General features: G+C 43.5%; 1 protein-coding gene across 3 annotated transcripts in view; it reads left to right on the forward strand.

Annotated features, from left to right (window-relative positions):
* The window catches only part of GLCE (glucuronic acid epimerase), a 62,873-nt gene that overhangs the window by 14,613 nt on the left and 28,150 nt on the right, over positions 1–20,110 (forward strand). For all 3 annotated transcript variants that reach the window (XR_003252657.1, XM_026060773.1, XM_026060774.1), the window contains exon 2: positions 4,252–4,351. The gene's annotated coding sequence lies outside the window, so the exon portion shown is untranslated. The remainder of the gene's footprint in view (positions 1–4,251; positions 4,352–20,110) is intronic.

Here is a 20,110-nt window from a genome sequence, read left to right on the forward strand (position 1 = left end):
TTTTAGGGTATTACATTCCCGGTGTTTTGCAAAGCGTTAGCCCGTGTTTAGAAGCAGGATTTTAACTCCAGTCAGGAGTTTGCAATTGATTGTGTGGAACTTGCATGTCTGGCTTTTTGTTTTATAGCTCTGCAACTAGCATGTAGCTATTGTAAAAACACAGCATTTAGGCACAGGAGGTCATTAACATGTTATCTGATAACACTGCTTTGGATGTGCTGAAACTGTGGCTTGCAAGCCAAGGCCTTTTATCACCCATTGCCTGTATTAATGGCTTACTAGACCATGTCCTGGAGTAACAGATTGGAATAACTGTGGCTTCAGAAATTCAACAAATAGGCGCCAAAATTTAATTCGGCAGACGAAGCCCAGTTTGCGGCTGCGCCGAAAGCAGCGGTTTCCACTGGGGATCCTGCAGACGGGGTGAGCTTTGCTTTCCGATGCGCCGGAACCCAAGCCCGCGTCGACGCGTCGGTGCGGTCGACGGTGGCAGCGCGGGAGCTCTGGGCTGGGGGGGGCTGCAGGGACGGCAGCAGTCAGTGCCGCCCTCTTCCCACCCCCAGCTGTCAGGAACGCAGAAGGACCAAGGACTTTCAAAGTCCTTGGGTTTAGGTGCTAATTTTAGTTACTTCTGAGTAGCAAAGTCAGTTCTTCTAATAACGCGTACGGTGCTGTAAGTGCGCGTTGATTAGTGATTAGGCTGCGGGTCCTGGCCTGCGTAGCTTGCAGTCTCCGCGTTGGGGAAATGAAGCAGAGGGGAGCAAGGCTTAAAATAAACAGCTCAGACCGGATAGCAAAAAGTTGTCTTTACTGGTGGGTGAAAATCTTTCCTTTTGTGTATGTATGGGTAAAGGCTCTTGATAAACAGGCAGTTGCACACGTGCTGAACATTAACTTCTGCCTTCCGGTCAACCAGTTTTCTGTTAAGGTGCCTCCTGGGGAAGCAGGCACGTCGGGCTGCTGCTTCCAAAGTGGTTCTGGACGCTTCTGAACAGAAAATAACTGTTTTCCACAGGGCACGCGGACAGGAGCAGCCCCTCGGGGCCGCGTTAAGTGGCGTGCGGAAGACTAGTCGCTTGTGAATCCTCCTACTCTTTTCCTCTTGTCTCATCCTCCAGCTCCTGCAGCCCTGGTGGAGAATTGGCTAAATGCTTTACCGCGCAAAGACCTCGATCCCTCTTCTGAAGGTAGCCGGGGGGGGGGGGGATTTCTCCACTCTTGGAGCGGTGCCCTCCCCTAGCTCCTGGTGCAAGCTGTTTGCACGCGTTGCCTTTCGGCAAACCCGCTGTGCTTTCCTGCGGGAGCGCCGGGGCCGGGCACCTGCTCGGCCGCTCCGCGCGCAGCCTTCGGGCGATCTCCTGGGGTTACTTCCAGGCTCTGCAGCTGCTCCTCCCGTGCGCCAGGACCGGAGAGAAACGCAACTTGGCCAGATTGACTCTCCTAACTGCATCCAAGCTGTTACGGGGCTGCTCGCTGCTTAGTCCCTGTTGACCTGCTGTAATGGATGAGCACAGTTCTGCCCATATGGACAGTCTAGAAGAAAAGTGTCTCTGCCCAGCACTGATCCCCTAAGTCTGCATTAAACAAGACTGTGACAGTTGCTGGAATCTTACCAATATTTTAAAGATGAATTCTTGTCATTGAATAGCTATGGAGATACTTCGGCTGTGTATGTAGGAAAAATACAAGGGAAGCACAAATTTAAGTCTCCGTTTGTTCATGGATCTTATGCGTTCGACATTAAACATCTCAAATATGTCGATTACTTTAAAACTTTGTAGTGAGGCATCAGGTAAAAGACTTTTACGGAGAGGATCTTTATTAGACTGATAGTATTTTGGAGGAAAAGTAACTTTTGCCATGCTAGTCCTTTTTTTCCTCAAATTGTGGCCACAGTGCTACCACCACCAAAAGTGACACTCTAGGGTATCTTTTGAGATGCAGTTCTGCCTGTTTTAAGGAAGTTTCTATCTAAGGAAACTGCATTTAAAAAAAAATAATAATTCTAGTGTTGAAGATCATGCCAAGGTGTGGCCCTTTTCAAGGAAGTGTTTGGCCCCTTTTATGGTAGGTTAGAATTTGAGAAGGAAGTTGTGGTCTATGAAATGGTACGTAAGTACTGGGAGCAGATTTTTGCCTGTAACAAATAGCAATCAGTTGCCAGCGTTTCCGTTCACACTGACTTCTGGTAATGTGATCGAGTTTAGCACACATGCCACATTAAGGGAATCCTAGCCTAGGACGGAGAAGGTAGTAAAGAAGCAGCACTCCCTTTGAAGGTATCTAGAGAGTATCCTAAGACTTGCATCTTTTCAGTGTGGAAAAAATAGAACTTTTGTTTAAACATATCCTTATTGTGCGGAGGACCATGTTGGACAAAAATGTCTCTGCTTTCTCTTGCTAAAAACTTAATTTTTCTTCTCTGGCAGTTGTTTCTGCATGTCAAGAATGCAAAACCTTGGCGTTCTTGCCTTGCTATTTGAAGGCAACAGGGTAAACTATTAAATAATAAAAATAATTCTCTTGGGGAAACAAAGTGAGGGGCTTTCTGACAGATGTCATGTGAATGTACTATATAGTGTGTAAAAATGCATGTTCTGTGTGGTTAGTCTTCTCTAACCTGGCCATAAGGAAAAAAAATTAAGTACTTGGTTGGATTTTAGCTTTGTTTGCTTCACTATAAATAAGAGCTAAGAAAATGAGTATTTTGTTGTAAAGATGTTTTCAAGGCCATGTTTTTTTTTTTAAGAGAATCATGGAAGAAAAGCTGACAATTTAATGGTGCATGATGCACTAATAAAAATGTCTGCATGGTTTTGTTTAATCCTTTAAAGGAGAGAAAAGAAACACAGTAGTTATCAGCATTCAAAAGGCAAGACAGAGGCTTAAATATATGCAAAGCCTTGGAGAGACTGAAGAAATGTACTGAGTATGTTGCAGAAAGCTTCTGACAGGCACATCACATCTTTGAAAGTAAGATTTGAATTATTAGAGCTGCCTTTGTTTATTAAATTGAGCCTCCAATGAGAGGATTATATGAAGAAATACCATGCAGGCTCAAGTTGCATTGGCATAAATTTTAATGGATGATAAAACTAAATTTACTTTGTTGAGCTAATTCGGTAAGAAAATTCAAATAGATGAAAAAAAAATCCAGGTGTGTAGTAGATGCCTAAAGAAAGACTTCAAATGCCTAAATAAGCCTCCTTTTATGGAATCTGGTTTGCTTTTAGTGAAGGGTAATCCTTTTAAAACAAGACCACTTGAAGGCGAACTCCAACAGAAGAGTTTTTGTTTAATTTTAAATTGGGAATGCAAAGGAAAGAGGCAGAGAGCTAATAAGAGTGTAATTATACAAGCTATTGCCAAGTTGAGGAAGGGCAGAGACCATTAAAATGCCATTTTCAGAGTTAATTATATGGTGTTTCAAGTCAATGCTGGTGTCCTGATTTTTGTTTAATCCGCATGTAGCATGTATTTAGGATCTTATGTTCATGACATCTAATTTCTATTTTAAGGAACTTTAGGCTACTACATTATGAAAAACTGTCACAAAATCTAGCTTCAAAAGGCTTTTTCCCTGTTGGATTGGATTAAGAAATGTGCAAAAGTAATAAAGGAGATGGGAGAAACCTTAGCAAATAGTTTGGGACCAGCACAGATGCCATAAATAAAGCATTGCAGTGGAATCTGGTTAGTTAAATCTTTTCGGAAACTCATTTAATAATTGCAGAGCTTCTGCTCCTGCTCGGACGTAGGCAGCTGTAATTTGCTTCGCGGTTCGCCTTGGACTTCTGTGTTATTAGCTTTCCGGTTTATATTCTTCCACTTGTGCAGTTTCTCCAGTGAAACTACATAATGGTTTAGCTAAAGCCAGGATCCTTTGACTGTGGGGTTGAGATGGGAATTCTTGAAGAGCACTTAATGAAAGCCCTAGATGAGGCAGATGTCAGGATTTGCTCTTCGGCTGGGTGGGCTCGCGGAGGGGCGAGCGGATCAGGCTCGCTCGCCCTTGATGTGCTGCCCGGAGGAAGTGACATTTGTGCTCTTGATCCTGCAGTGATTCTGCATGTCAAGGGCTGAGCCTTGAAATTCGTCAGCAGCGCTGTCTTGGGAGCAGGCAGGGCTGAATAAGAGGATTTTTTACAGATAGAGGGGGGAAATTCAACTCCAATTGCTGCAGCAGGTCCTTAAGTACTTCAAAAAAAAAAAAACCCACAAAAAACCTTTTTTTCCACCTCTCCCCTTTAGGAGATCGGAAAGGGAAGTCGCTTTAAATCACCACCCGGTATATTTTTGAAGTTGACAAATCTGCGATGCATTAGAACTCGGAGACCTTCTTTCGCTTAAGGTAAGAAAGGAGCAGATTTTCCCCTTTCCTGCCTGATCAGCGTGCGCGTTGCCGGAGACCGTAGCGCACCGAGCGTGCGGCGTGCTGTCAACGCCTAAACGGTTAACGTCCGCTCAGTTTAATAACTCGCAGCTGCGCGAGGCTCGGCGCTCGCGGGAGGTGCGGCGGTGCCGGCCAGCTTCCGCGCGCCCGGAGGAGCGGGAGCGGGTGCCCGTCACCGGGACTGACCCGGCTGCTTGTTTTCGCCGTGTAGCTGGAGGTCCGTCAGGCGCGAAACCTAATCGGTGGGGGTTTTTATTTTTGCAAGCCCCGTAGCCCCCGAAGGACGGCGGGGGGAGACCGGGGCGGAGGCGGTGGAAATCCGCGCTCGCGGGACCCGGTGGCGGTAGGCGTCCGCTGCCAGGTGAGCCCGGCCAAGCTGCCCTTGCGTTGCCATGGTTTCCCTCGATTACTCCCGCGCGACTGTTGGTGAATGGCACCGGTGAATTAGCCCCCGTCCGACGTGTGTGCGAAGGGGTCTGCGTGCTGCTAGCCTAGCGGTCTGTTTTGGGGTAAGAACTATGTTAATCGCCTTCTTTTGTGTGCTGTGCGTAATTATCCGTGCTGTAATCCTGATTTCTGCGGCACGGAAGAGACAGATTTTTAACCTGTTGTAACTACGTAGAGGTTTGGGGAGACTGTCTGAAATACATATTTTAACAAACTACAGCTTGGCTTTCTATGACTTTCTAATTTTCAAGGCATAGAAGTTTGTCTTGATTAGTAATTCAGTGATTTTTGTACTTAAAAGAGTTGCTTTACTAGTTGTGGTATATCTTGCCGTGCAAAACTTTAGGAAGCCTAATTCAAAAGGAGAGAAGCCGAAGCTGGAGACTAGGAAATCTTGCCTAGGATTTCCAGCGTGCCTCTTAACGTGACGGGAGGAAGATAAAAGCTGCTTTGGAGCTGCTACGCCAGAAAAGTGATTTCAAAGCATTTCAAAATGATTAAAGGAAACTTTAAACTTCTGCCCAGTAATTAATACATGCTGTTCTTCTGTGCGTAATCTAAACTTGACGAGTTTTGTTTTTCAGCGTGTTACCACTGGGTTCATTCCGTGTGGGTTAAGTAGTCCCCGCGGGCCTGGCCAGGTCAGTCTCCGCAGTCCGTGGCGGTGGCCTGCTCTGGCGTGCGTGAGCTGTCACCGCAAATTACTTTGCGCTGCAGGGTTGTCCAAGGCACGGAGTGGTTTAAATTCCCCCTCGTTATTTTTAACTGAGCAGAAAGGAGCATCCATTTTAGCAGCTAAAACCTTCTGTCAAAAGTAGCAAATGAATGTTTAACTGGAGAGAGAAAGTTGTCTGGAAAAGCATCCATTTTGTGCTACCGCAGCCGTGCCTTTTCTATCCTGCGCGCGGTTGAGGGAGGAAACAAGCGCACCGAATCCCCGGTGGGGCGTTTTGACCGGCTGCTTGAAACGTTCCCCCTTCCGTCACGCAGTATATTCTCAAGCCTGCTCCCGAGTTGTTTGCCTTGTCAACCTCCTCGTGCTTCCCAGACCTTTTCAGCCCGAACCGATCATGAAGTATGCCTTTTATTAACGTCGAGGCGACAGAATCGGAGAGGATATCCTCTTTAGGAGGGGAATAAAGTTCTGCTGCCAGGTTTTTAAGTACGTATCCTCTTAAACATGCCTAGCAATCTGCTTGTGTGAGCATCATGAGTTTTTGTGTGTAAAAGTGGAGGGGTTTATTGTTTTGTTTTGATGAAAGTAGTTCAAGATCTGAATTGTGAGGGACAGATGAAACRAAGCTGCAGAAACATGGCAACCTACAAAGCTTTAGTGTGTTAATGTAGTCTAGAGACTGTATGTATTTAGAAGCAGTCTAGATTTAAGCCTGGAGAAAAAGTAGTTATTCATAGACTTGTGTCTTGATCATGTTTCTCTGTGGGTGATGGATGGTATGGGACAGGGGGTGAAGGAGACATTAAAAATTACTTTGCTTTTGCTAGAACTGTATCAGGTATTAATTGTCCCCAAGTTCAGTATTGGTTTAAAAAAACACTGGGGAGGGTGGTAGATGACAGCATGGAAAATGTCTTAGCTTTGTGCAGACCCTTTCCACCTTCATGAATTATTCAGTTTTTCAAGTCTGCTATATTGCTGTATTTAATATGTTTTAAATGATACCGAATCCGTTAATATGGTAAAGGAAAAGACCTGGGTGGACTGCTGATTTGTCCACCGGGGAATGGCAGAAGATAAGCTATTGACATAGACTGAACAGCCGTATGATGTTTTTGTTTGTTTGTTTTAAACAAACACGGAGCATTTTAGCATCCGCTAAAAGGGGATTTTGATAGACCAGGACGGAGAAGCTTTCTGGAGCCAGTGTCTCTGCGCTAGTGCAGTGCCTTGACCCTGCCTGGAGCCTGTGGATGCACGGCTACATAAAGTAATAATTCATGGGCTCTCGGTGGGGTTGAAAGTGAATTAAGAGTGAATGCATTGAATTCCTAAATGAAAAAGAGCCCTATAGCATCTAGAAGAAAATAGATTAGTATTATAGGTCTATTAACTTTTTTATGCTTGAATATTGAACAGTTGGTGGACAGAAACGTTGGGAGAAAATTCTGTTCTTGACGATAACGTGTGTGTGTGTGTGTGAGGGTACAACTTTCTTTAAAGAAACTTTTAAAATATTTGTGAAAGAATAGGATGTTTTGCCTGAGTGCTCACTAGTCTCATTTTTTGCTAAAGGTCTTAAGTTACTACAGGGAAAAACAACATGTTGTTTACACCTTCATGGTAAATATGCCTGTGGATGCCAGGTCATGTCTCTGCTTTTCTGTGTTAGTCTTTCCTTCCTGAAACATTTCCAGGTAATTATGGTCCATTCAAAGCAGCAAAGATGCTCTAGATGACTTTTTCAGGCAGATGCCTTTCAGTGAAGTCTTTTTATCCTTTTTGATGGCCTCAATTAATGTTTCCAGAGCTAGTTATTAAATAAGCTTTTTCTGTAATAATTCTGTGATGATCTCTTATTCTGCTTATGCTTCAGTGGTAACAGTTCAGCTGTGATAAATAGGTTGAAATCTTTGAAAATTGTTTGATTCGTCATATATTTTAAATATCTGAGCCTGTGCATCTATAACACACCTGCTGAAGTTGTTTAAAATCGACTCCGTCAGTCCCTCAGTAAAATGCAGCTGGATGGCCTGTAGACCACAGAAGAGGCTTTCATTTGTATTTCTGCTCTGTGTTAATTAAGACTTCAGCTAATTTTTAACTAGCAACGTCTGAAAAAAGGTCAGTCTGGAAGATCCTTAAGAAGATTTGAATCAAGGGTATCGTTTCTGTGACTGTGATGCTGATTCTTCTGCGTGGCCACCTTACAGCTCCGAACTCTCTCGTGGAATTGAATACATCTTGGCTGAGTGGGAGGAGATCGTGACAGTAAGTCCATTAAGAGTTTCTGGAGTGACCTACTTCCCGTGCTTGAAATATATGGCTAAGCCTTCCCTTCCCCCTTCTTATTTTATGGTCATGGCAGGGTCTGGACTGGCATGTCCAGAACTGCTTCTCCAGCAGGCTGCTTTTCTGAAAGACCAGCTTGTTTTTGGAAATTTCCACAAGTTCACTGTATTCTGTGTCCTGTGTTCAGCTGTCTCCCTGTGGAGCTGAGACTGGCGGTGTTTCAGGGGCTGCGTCCAAGCATGCATTTCTGTAGCTACTGTGGAAATGTCACATCACCATATTTTATTACCCTAAGTGGGAATTAGTTTCTCTAAGCAGATGGCAAAAAGGTGGTTTGGTTAATTTGTGCCTACTTGAAATAAGTAACTAAATATGTGTCAAACCACTGATTTATTAGGTCAGAGCATATTAGTGGTAGATAAGTGGTGATGTTAGATTGCAAACTCAGAAACACTGAGGACCCAGACAGGTATCTGAAACTGAAACAAAAATGGACAAAAAGTTGAAATGCTCTATAGCTGTTAGAGCTTGGAAACAATCAATGTTTACAAATCGTGAAATTAGAAAGTGCCCRAAAGAAAGTGCTGACCATTTGTTCCCTGGATAACTTGCCTCACAAAGAATTGCTATCTAGTAAATTCAGCATTTCTCCTGCARAATCTCTGTTGGGCTGTTTCCTTGCACGCTTGGCTCATAGAGCAATATACATCTGACAGTCACTGAAATGATGCAAGATGCGTGCTGGCCTCTATTTGCCCGCTTGGGCACAGGCACGTGCTGTACCCAGCCTAGCCTGGTCTGCCTGCATGGGGAAGAGGTCTGCCAGAGCAGTCAAAGCTCGGTCTTTCGGCTATGGTCTTCACAGAAGATGAAGCTTTCTTTAGAGCAATACACATGGAAGAAGGGTAAAGGCACTCAGTGTTTAAATAGCACTAATTACTAATTCTTGTGAAATTTGCAACAAAATGGTATTTCTCTGACGTGCACTTGCACACTCTTTTATATATATATATATATATATATATATATATATAATATAATATAAAATCAGTTGCAGTAGGTAAGTTTAAGCTCTGTCACTATTTACTCATTTACCCTAAGAGTTAATGCTCGTTGTATCACGAAGGGTGGAGCTACTGCACTTGCTGCAGCTACAAATTATCTTTCTATTGTTCCTGCTTTGGCAGAATGTCTCTGGGAAATGCCAAGCGGTACAAATCCGAGTGGAACGAGCATAATAGTCGAGTGAAGGCTGGAAAACATTGCCATGCCCTTTCTGGGGTTATCTTTCAGCCGGAGTTCTGTAAACAGTTTTTCTATGGCAAGGGTTATGTCTAGGGGAACAAAAGAAAGCTAAGCTAATAAGAATTGCAAAAGGAAAAAATATATTCTCCCCCCCCCCCCCGCAGTTCTGTGCATTAACAAGCCTATCAAAGCTGAGAATCTGATGTACCCAGATCAGATGGTTTTTTTTGTTGCAGCTGTTAGCAGTTGATTATAGGGAATTCTAGAGTGAGCTGAATCGCTTTGTCTTGACTGGGCCTTACATAGACTGTAATCGGACTATAGACACCTTAATTAAGGTGTCTGAATAAGGAGTTTAATATCACTCCAAATGTTGATGTCAGGGGAAAAAAAAATCCATCTGTCTTCTCTTTGGCCAAGTGCTCCTTAAATTAGGCAAGAGAAGTAGTATGACTTCCTGGTACTACAAGGAAATATTCTTCATGCAGTGTTTTAGTTGCATTGTAAGGTTTCCGCTGATGCTAATTAATTACATGGACCATGTTGGGTTTGAGTTGTAATTACACTGACTGATATGCAATAATTAGCTTTAATATATGTTTCCATGTGTAGAAGAGATTTAATTGCTTGCTGTTTTCTGACAAAGATGTTGCTGTTCTTCTGTAATTGGGTTTCCCCTTTTTTCTGCAAGTAACTAAAACTAGAAGCCAGTCAAATAGGAAGATACACCACTGACAATTTCTTTGTAAGATGAATATGGTATTAGTGTTCTCTTTGGCAGCTTGGCTAATTGCATTTTGTATATCTYGCTACAAGCAGATACTTGTCTTTGCATCCATCTAACAGTGTTAAGCCTTATAAGCACATTTCCTGTAACACACTGCTAACTTCAGCTAAAACGAAAATGCTTTCAGATCAAACTCATTGGTCTGCAGTTCTGTTACTTGGCTTTTATATGCAAACTTATGTTAATGAAGGTAGTCTGCTTGCACATCTCCATGGCTGTGGTTAAYGAATCTTGTATCAATCCACGCGTTTACCAGGCTTCGAGTTTTGCGAGTGGTAAGTTTACAATAAGCTGGCCCACAAAAGTGGCATATTCAGTAAAAAATACTTTTGGTAGTAAAAGCATATTTAATAACAGGATGGCTTTTGCAAGATGGACTGTGATGCTCAGGCAGGACCGTCACAAACCTCACCGCCCTCCGGCCAGACCCCAGGGCGCATCTTCTGGCCCCGCCATCCTGCCGGCACGCGGGTGGGCTGCGAGTCTGTGCCTGCCACTTTGGAATAAGCCAGCCCGACAGATGTGCTTTCCCCCCCAGGGAAAGGCTCGGAGCAAAGTGACAGTTGAGCCGCCTGGCGTCAACGTAGATGCTCTGAACGTTGCGTCGAAGCCCCCGGGGAGCAGGGTAGGGTGTAGGAAAAGCTTTGGACGGGGTTCTGGGAGCCTGGCGCAGTGAATGCTGCCGTACGGCATGGACAGCACAGCAGCCTGCTCGGGCCCGTCCTTCCCACCGGGCTGTACAGCTCGAGGCAAAGGCACTGATGTCTTCTCCGCTGAAATGTCAGGAGGCCCCTGCTTTGCTCCAAGCCCAGCAGCCAGTGGTGCCAGTAATGCARAAGACAGAAGCCACCAGTAATTCTGGTCTCTGGTGCCCTTACTTGGTATCTTCCAGGCACCATCTTTTCTGAATATTATCAGTGATGCTAGGAAAGAAGCCAAAACCACTCTATTTGCATTTGCTCTTTAAACATCTGGAAGAATAGCAAATGCTTATGCATTAACTTAAAATGTTTGCTTTGAAAATTCTTATTTTTATTTAAATTTTTAGTAAAGATGCTAGCACAGAGATGGGATGAATCCTTTTATCTTGTCTGTATGAGCAGTCTTTTACTGCAGTGCCTATTGCTGARTGTGGTCAGCATAAAGAGTATAATCAGCCAAACTATTGTTAGTGTTTAATTGCATAACTGAATCTTTGCATGTTTGCAGATTTTTTTCTGTCAAATCCACTGCCAGTTGCTCATTTAAAAAAACAGCAACAAAACAAAAACCCTACTTCTAATACAGTTATGCTTGAAGTGCTACTTTTGTCAATGGCAGATCTATCGTGAATAGCACAAACTTTGGATTTTTTTTTAAATATAATTAATTTGGCAATAAAATCACAACAAATATTAAGCATATACTAAATAAACTGTTGTAAATTTTCAGAAATGCCTTAAAGTGTTTTGCTAATAAACCGATTTTCCAGTGGCTTGATGGACTCTATCTGYGGAGTGATTTAACAGTCTTATCTTAATAGCTCTTTTGCCCGTGGCGATGTTATATGGTCAAGATTAACAATTAAGTGTAGTGTCATTGTCAGTCTCAACGCATTTTTCTTAATATATTTTCATTAGATTAATGATCTTATTGTAGGATAGACATAACTTGTCTATAAAGCAACCCTTGTGTATTCGTATATAGATGGATAGTTTCCCTTYGCGGCTGTTCTCCTTGTTCTTTCAAGTCTTTCACATTTCTTGTACTAATCGTCTTGTGTTTTGGCTAGTAGGGAAGTGGGATAAACGTGTTATGTACACTGGCTTTCATGTTAGTAAATCTTGTCATTTCTCAAGCAGTATTTTTGAAGTGATCCTTTCTCTGCAGGGCTTGGAAGTCAGCTCCTACCGTTTCTAAATGCTCCTATCGGGTTTCCTAATCTTGGAACTTAACGAAGACGACTTTCATAAAGCAGTCAGAAGTCGATTAACATCCCACTTTTTTTTTTTTTAAAGCCCAATGAAGTGTCCATTGCTAAATATGTTTATTAGAATTACACTTTAACTGTTTAGATCCGATGATAGCCCAATGGAAGTGCTCGAGCTACGCAAATGCTGCGACTCTTACCAAGTCTTCACTGTATATTTTCCTGTTTTTAAAAGTGAACCTGTTAAATGTTGGGTGAATCTTCATCAAGTGAAGATTTCTTTAAGCGTGTTTAATGTAGAAATCTTCATTCCGAATGTATTTAGCTGAAGCAAACAATTTTATTTTGTTGTATTTTTGGTAAAGATATTTTCATTGTGGTAGAGGTTCTTCCTCCAATGCAACAAAGCAATTTGAATGTTAAAACACTTAGAATTTAGCCTAACAATCTGTGGAAGAGTTAGAGAGATGCTTCTGGTCTCTGGAATATCTCCCAATATCCTGAATATTTTTTTGGTGTTCTGGGATATAACTAATACTGCTAGTTATTCACTGTGAATCCGCGTGGGTTTACATAATGTGATATAAGCAAAGAGTGGATTTAAGGCATGCAAGTTTTCTACTGCTAGTCTAAAACTGGGACCACTGTAATATTTTTTCTGAAGTCTGCATAACAAAAGCAGATAATCATACTAATGTAGAAATCGGTAAAAATAGGGCAGTTAGTATTTAGATTAGCACTTTAGGAGATATTGCTGCAAAATATGATCATTCTTGCTTTAACAATGAAAGGTCTTCTAAGAAATCGAAATCAAAATATTTCAAATCAAAGTGTAATATTTAATGAGCCACCTCTCTCCTGCTTCCTCCCTCAAGGAGTTACATGTTTCATGATTTAGAAAGGTATATGTGGAGAGGAGAGATTAAAAAAAAAAAATTCTGTTTGGTAACCTTCTTTCTTTGCTATTTTCTGTTCAGTTCAAATATTCATAATCACTGTTTTTGCTATAGAAGCGAATGGGTGAGAGCTGCTGAGAGAATATGAAGAATGCCCTCAGAGTGGGTTTTAGTTCTTCTCCAGTGTCTTAGACATGATGTTTTGCTATTGGAAAACTTGTGGTTTTGGAAAAAGAAAGTATCCGTTTAGTCATAAGCATCTAGGCTGCTGTCAGTCACGCTTGGAAGGTCGAACACGCTGCTCTGGAGTTAAGCATATGCCTGTCCATAGGATGAGATTCATGTTCAAAATGCTTGTGAAAACTTCTTTTTTCTCTGCAAGTGGAAATTTTGCATATGATGATAGTTTGGGAGATGTGTGGTTTTTTTGCTTGCTTGTTTGTTTTTAATGAAGGATTTCGGAGTTAAACTGCTTACTTAAATTATAAGCTTTATAAAGCTTTCTCAACTTTGCTTTGCTTCTCCTCAAAATAGCTAACTTGATTGCAGCCTTCCTGTTTGTACTTTTTACTTTGAAAAGAAGTCTTCCTTGCTATTAAGCATGTGGTAGAGATACTACCTACCTTTGCGGGGAGGAGGAAGAATTGGGCTCATTGATGTTTCACAGCAGTTCATTTAAAATAGAAACATCAACTCCTACTTCTGCAAAGTAGAATTTGCATTGGAAAAACAGGTAAACCGCAGAACTGAATTTCTGTAGCAACAGAAATGAATGTATAAAATGGTAATGATTAGCCTGTTTTGGAAAAGAAGAGAGTATTTTTCTAGCAGTTCTGACTCACTGTCCCAATGCTTTATATGTTTGTTGTATGAATACATATTCATACATAATTTATTGACACAGGAAAGGTTGCTAGTTTACAGTCCATTAGATTCAATCGTGCAGTGATCAAAGAACATGCATCTATCGCAAATCTTTTTTCCTTTTTACTTTAAGTGATGGGGAAGATGGATGGAATTGTGTGGCCTCTTTTTGCAGAAAAAACAACTGAATATGCAAAATGCCTTTTATTCTGCTTGTTTCATGTTCATAGTTGTTTTTTTCATAAATGGAATTTCATATAAAAGTAGTAGGTAAATCTTTGAGGATTTACACTGAGTATCTTGTGTGAACGTGTCCTGTCTCCTGAGGCTCTTGAGTGCATCTGTTGATCTAATGGCACCCGCTGAAGTATTCGGTGTGAATCTCCAGATCGGATTAACCTCTTCTGCCCTAATGGCAGGGGAGCCGGGAGGATCCCGGCTGCAACAGCTCTGGGCCGGTGGCTGCCCCGGCTGCTGCAGGGTTTGCAGGGAAAGAATTGCTCACGTGCTTCCGTTGGCAAGCGTTGCACAGACCTGGGCTAAAAATCTGCGCTCCAGAAATGAAATCGTGTTCTTCCTGGATCAGTAGCATAACTCCCTTTGGTTTCTTCGTGTAGAATAGGATGCAAGAAGAGAGTAGAAGAAAAATACTGGGGGAGAAGAGTCATGAAGCAAAAATGCTAAGCTGAAGTTCTGCACGTTTGCAGCCTGCAGTGGTGAAATTGGTCTGTTCCCATCAACCATGTCTCCACCAAAACCCCACAGTGTTTTGATTAACTTGCATGGCAAGTTGCAAGTCAATAAAAAGTCTACAATAAGTGGAGCTGAAGAGTTAAAGATGTAAAAATGTGTGCTGGTTTTCTTGAGGCTTTGTTCGCTAAATTAGCGATTCTTCAAGCAAGCTGCCTGCTCGTCTAGGGAGAGGGCAGAGCACCGCTCTGAGCGATCGTGCTCCAGTGAAAATGGTTTCCTTAGCTGGAGGAGCTGGTCCTTTTCTTCCCCACTATTCCGCCTTTTAAAATATGTGGCCTCAGCGCAGAAAGCTGAATGCAGCACTCTTGTGCAAAAAATCCAGCTGGGAATGTTGCTGGAGGGACTGCAGCGGCAGGGCTGAGGTTCATCCACTCGGACCGAGAGCCCGTGGAGGGAGCAGAAACCATCGTGAAGCCACAGACTAAGATCAGTCTTTGCATGCTAGGACAGAGGTTATTCTGCTGCCAGTTACTTCCCTTGAAATGCATAAAGTATCTGTTGTCCCTGTCTTTTGTTTAATGATATCGCTAGACGTTAAGGTTGCAGTAGCTGTTTTGCATGAGATTGATAGAAAAGCAGAAAGATAATTTTGCCAAGGGCAGTAAGTTGGAGTTGCAGCTTTCTGTTCTGTGGGTTGTTCAGTGTTCAGACGCTGAAGAAAGCAGAGTGTCGCTGCTATTAAAGAAATCCTCAGTATCCTGTTGTAAGATTATAATTTGCTGTATTACAACAGGAAAAACAGCTAAAATCTGTTTTGGCACCAAAGATTTTTAGTGATTTCCTCTGGATTAAGGTTGACTGCAAATCCCCATTTGGAGCAGAATATTGCCTCTTCATAAAATCTCTCCTCTCCTGAATATAAGGAATTGCAGTCATCTTCGGTCCCTAATTACTGAGGTGGAAGGGGTATTAGTGTTAAATACAGTAATTTTGTCAAAGGCTTTTTCTATCCGAACGGAAATCATGCAATGAATCTGTTGTGCATCCGAGAAGCCTGGGATGATTTCATCCTCTTGTCTAGCCTGTGAGAAGCAATTCCGTGCAGCTGTCCGTCCAGCTCCCGCAGCGGGATCGAGATCCAGCGCGTGGGAGGGCGCGTGGCTTCCTGCCCGAGTGCCTAGGAATTTCCTCCGGAGGACTGTCCCCGCGCCGGCGCAGAGCGGCGGCAGCTGCGGGTCCCAGCGCGCGCCCCGCGGGGCAAGCGTGCAGGGTGAGCGACATCCCAGCCTCCTCGTGCCTGCGGGAGCGGAGCTGCCCGCTTCCAGGCTGGGAGAAGGCAGCAGGAGGGAGCGGACCCGGAGAGGCTGGGCGATGCTGCGTGTGCTGTGTTGGGAGTTCCCCTGATGGTTTGATGGCCAGAAACAGGCCACTGGAAAATGTAAGCTCTTGGGCACTTTTCCTTCCTAAGCACTTTGAGATGCTTGCTCACTTCAAGGAAATCGTTCTTGTTCCAGGATATCCGGATGAAGTCAAACTTTCTATTTTCTTTTTTTTTTCCTTCTTGGAAAGGCTGGGACCCTTATCTCTTTCAGGATTGAATTACTCCATGTTGAGGTTGAGCTAGAAGGGAAGCTTGCTTTGGAGGAGATAGCTGCTCTGCAGATACGCTTGATTTAATGTAAACTCTGCAGCAACAGCACTTCGAGATAGCTGGGTAACTAGCGCTCGTCCCTGGGAAGCCTCGCAGTCCGGAGGTGACCGCAGCGGGCAAGGGTGTTCATAAGAGGCAAAGAAAGGCTTGCTTTAAGAACGCAATGAGGCTTACCTTCGGGAATTGTCTCCGTAATCTGCCCTCCTACCTCTCTCGTTGGAACTCTGGCCGTGTTCGCTGTTTGAACTGGTTTTCTCCTGCATGGGAGTATCCCCGTTTGCTGGATGGGGCCTGCCTGCTCGCTGTAATTTCGTGGAGGGTAATGCAGGCGACGGGATGGCTTCTCGCTGGGCTGCCAGTCCGAAATAAGCGGAGGCTGCAGCCAGGCTTTCTCATCCGGCAGTACGGCTGCGTCAGGTCCCCCACGTGCACTTAACCCTCTGCAAAGGCTGCCCGCTTTCTGCATGCTTTTTCACTAGTTTGAGAGTTTAAATCAATTATTTAGGACTTTTGGGGGGAGGTTAAGGTGTAAGTTAACCTAAATTCTGAAATACAAACGGAAAAGACGTAATCGCAAGCATGCGTGCAGACTGTGTTTTGCCTGAGTACAAAAAGCAACTTTCCAAGCTTCCACTTTAAGCCGCCAGACTAATGGCTCTATCCAGCGTGTCTCAGTCTAGCCTCCGTTAACTGTTGCTAAGTGTTATAAAGCACGGAGAAATAATATTCTTTCTTATTTCAGCACAATTATTGCCCTTTTTCTACTAGTGAATGCCATGGAAAAAGGGCGTTTCGGCAGGGGAGGCATGGATGTACTTGTGTAACGCTGCCTCTCCTACGGACAAGCCGCTTCCACTTGCTGAAGCCCCGTCAGCCTGGGATGAAATTAAATCAACTGCCCCAGGAGATGAGATAAATACTGCATTAAAGAAAGTTTGCCTAACCGTAACAACTGGTGTGTGGTGTTAAGGCACGGAAGCAGAGATGGAGCGTGTGTAGCGATCGCACATAGGGACTGGACCTGGAGCGGGACCTCGGGGCCCTCCAGCACCGCGGCTCCGGCTCTCCCGGACAACGTGTTCCCACGCTTTTAAATCTACCTTGCAAAGAGATTTTTATCGCTTGCCCTAGCCATCGATTTCTGTTTGCAGCAGGTTTGTGCGTATTTGGGTATTTGCCATCCTCCTCCTCGGTCTCAGCAGCGCTGCTTGTTCTGTGTCCTTCCTCCCGCGCTTCCCTGCCGCTTTCCTGCTGAGCCTCCGGACCGATCCGCGTCTCTCGCGGCGATGCCCCAAACCGGCCAGTGCCCCGGCTGCATCTTCGGGAATGCCGTGCAGAGCAGCAGGATTGCTTCAGGGGTCTTGTAAGCCGTTTCCATGCAGGTGCCCACCCCAGGATGATTTTTTTTTGTCACAACAGCCGGATGAAGTGTAGCTTGCCATGCAGTATAACCTCTAGCTGCTTCTAAAATACCCTCCTGTTTAATAGCACTATTGCCATTTTGTAACTCCATGGTTGGTTAGACCTGTCTAAATAGAGTGACTTGTGTTTAATGAATTTTTTTTTCCCGTTTTTCAGAAAACAGGATTTTTTTTGTTGATCAGCCATCCTGTTTTGCACTGTTCCGGCAATGCTTAGCTTGGCAGATTTACTGGGTGGTGGAGAGGACGATCACTGTTAGTGGAAAACGTGCGGTAGCAAGAGGCCCCGCAGCCCCTACTGCGTGTCCCCGCACCGCGATGCTTTAGGCGGTGACCGGTTTCCCGGCGGTGGCAGGGTACCCGTGCTGCCGGTAGGCTCGGCCTGCCCGTGAATTTGCTGCTTGTTGATCTGCCTCGGTGCAACCCAGTGTTGGTGCTCTTGGTTAAATGACACACAAAATCTAAATCTGTTTGTGGTGGGATGAAGTGACTTATTCAGCTTGTTAGTGCTTGGTAAAAAAGGATATGTTGAATCGTGGATAAAATACTGCCGCCCGTAAATGTTAGAATAGCTGAGGTAGCCTGATACGTTTAGTGTCAGGATTAATGCTTATAAAATGCAATATTTATTTTTCTAGCTGAGGTAGGTATGCAAAAGTCACAAAAATGAGAAATTTGGAACCACAGTAGAATGTTATTGTCTGATGTTTTCTGCTGCCTTTAAGAACGAAGACTATGATAGTTTGCTCCAATTAACAAAGCTATTTAAACTTAAATGTTCCTTGCAGATAGAGCTAGAGGAGTACAGATAGGCACATGGTATAACTGAGCCACATCCTGCTGCTGCTTTTGATCGGTGACCTGCAGTGCGGCTCTGGGCCCCCTGAACAAGCAGCCTGAAGTTTGGAATTCTATTTAAAAAATAAATAAATAAAAAATCTTGACTGATCAGTTTAAAAATTAGAGCAAACAAAATATAATCTGAAAGCTATAAATCCTGTGAATCTTGTGTTACAGCCCACAGTCAAAGTACCAGTCTAAAATCCCTGCAGGTATAGGTTCCCGCTTTGCTGGAAGTGAAGGACGGGAAGGAATCCTGCCGAGCAGAAGAGCTGGAAGCAACGGACAGAGCGTTGCCTCTCTCCCCAGGCACCACTTCTCTGCTCTCTGCTGAGCTGCGTCTCTTCCTGGAGAGAGACGCCTTCTCTGAAAACGCTGTCTCTCTTCTCAGCAGTCCTGCTGACCTTTCCTTTGACTATTCTTTTTTTTTTTTCTTCTGGTCTAGTGGATGTTTAATAGTAATCACCTCCCATATAAAATATTCACTGTCGTAGCTATACGAAATAATTCATATCCAGAACGGTTTGCTATCAGCTAGCTTTCAGCATGCTTTTGTGTAGCCTCTGATTGTATTCTGCCTTTTTTTATCAGTTCTTCTGAGGAGTTGAAATACAAAGGATTAAAAAAAAAGTAAAATACAAGGATACATCTATCTTATGCTTTATTACATGCATATATACATTCATGGGTTATATTCTAAAATATCAGAATTAGTTGGTGTCATGCATTTTGTGAAAGCTAGATCTGCCTTTGTGGTGAATTTTCAATACAGGCAGGCTTTGCACTTCATCTCCTTCTCTGTCCTGTCCAGCTCTGCTGCCTCCTGCTAATCTCTGGCTTGCTGAATATGAAAAAATTTAGAAACAGAAGGTTTCCAAACACATTTGCCAGGGTTAATGCCAGGATCTAAACATAAACTCTGCTGAGACAGGTTGTTATTTGGAGAATGAAGTGCCAGAGAGAGCTGGATTTGAAGGATTAAGGGAAAGAAACGCGGCACCTCTTTCCAGATAGAGATCACTCCTGGATGGGAGACCCGTTACTGAGCATTTGCCGTTCTGCCTCGGTGCCGTTCCGCATTATCTGCGGCTTGGACACTGCTAAATGGTATGTACATGTTTGGTTTGGGGGGTTTTTTGTTTTTTTTTTTGTTTGTTTTCTTATATACCAATCCTTAGAAAGTGATACTTCGGAGATGGGGACACACACATGTGCGCTGCTTTATTGCAGCATCAGTCCCATGTTCTGGCGTCGGTTCGTGTTGGTGTATGCGGTTGGCTTGTAACTAATCCAAGCTTTACGACTGATCGGAGGGAATACTTACCCTTCGGTCAGCGTGCTGCGGGGTCGGGAGAGGAATGATGGCTCTTGCTGTCCGTGTGGATATTTCTACCCTTTATATTTGTTGTTCAAAATAGCACATATGGAAAACTTCGTGTTAGTGCTTAGCTCGTATTTATCAATACTGATGTTCAGCCATTGCTCATATTTTACATTACTAATGTACTAATATTTTACATTATGAACTTTGAGGAAAAATATTTTCAGTTGTTTTTTCTAAGTGAGAGCTATGAGAAAATACCAGTGGAAGCAACTATAATTAAAGCTTAAAAACCTTCTTGGAAAAATCGCTTTAACAAAGTTTAATTGGCATCGCTTATTGTTGTGCAGTTCGTTCTCTTCAGAATTATTTTGTTGGTGGAGCAGCAAAACTTCACTGAAGCCTTTAATTCTGCTATTGAGTAACTACCATCAGTGACTCCTTCATGCAGAACCGTCTGTGCAGAATGCCAGAGTTGGCCAAGAAATAAAAACGAGGCATATTCAGCCGGTTGCTCTGACGCAGGACAGCCTGGTTTGGGTGGTGGGTTCCCCCCCCCGCTTCCCCGGTAACAGCGTTGCTTCCTTAACCTCTGCTTTTTGCATTGTGAAAGAAAATGCCGATGAAACTAAAACTTCAAAATTTGTAAGAATATAATTGTAAATAGTTTATGCC

Source organism: Apteryx rowi, unplaced genomic scaffold (genome assembly GCF_003343035.1).
Source record: "Apteryx rowi isolate R43461 unplaced genomic scaffold, aptRow1 scaffold_170, whole genome shotgun sequence".
Taxonomy (NCBI): Eukaryota; Metazoa; Chordata; class Aves; order Apterygiformes; family Apterygidae; genus Apteryx; species Apteryx rowi.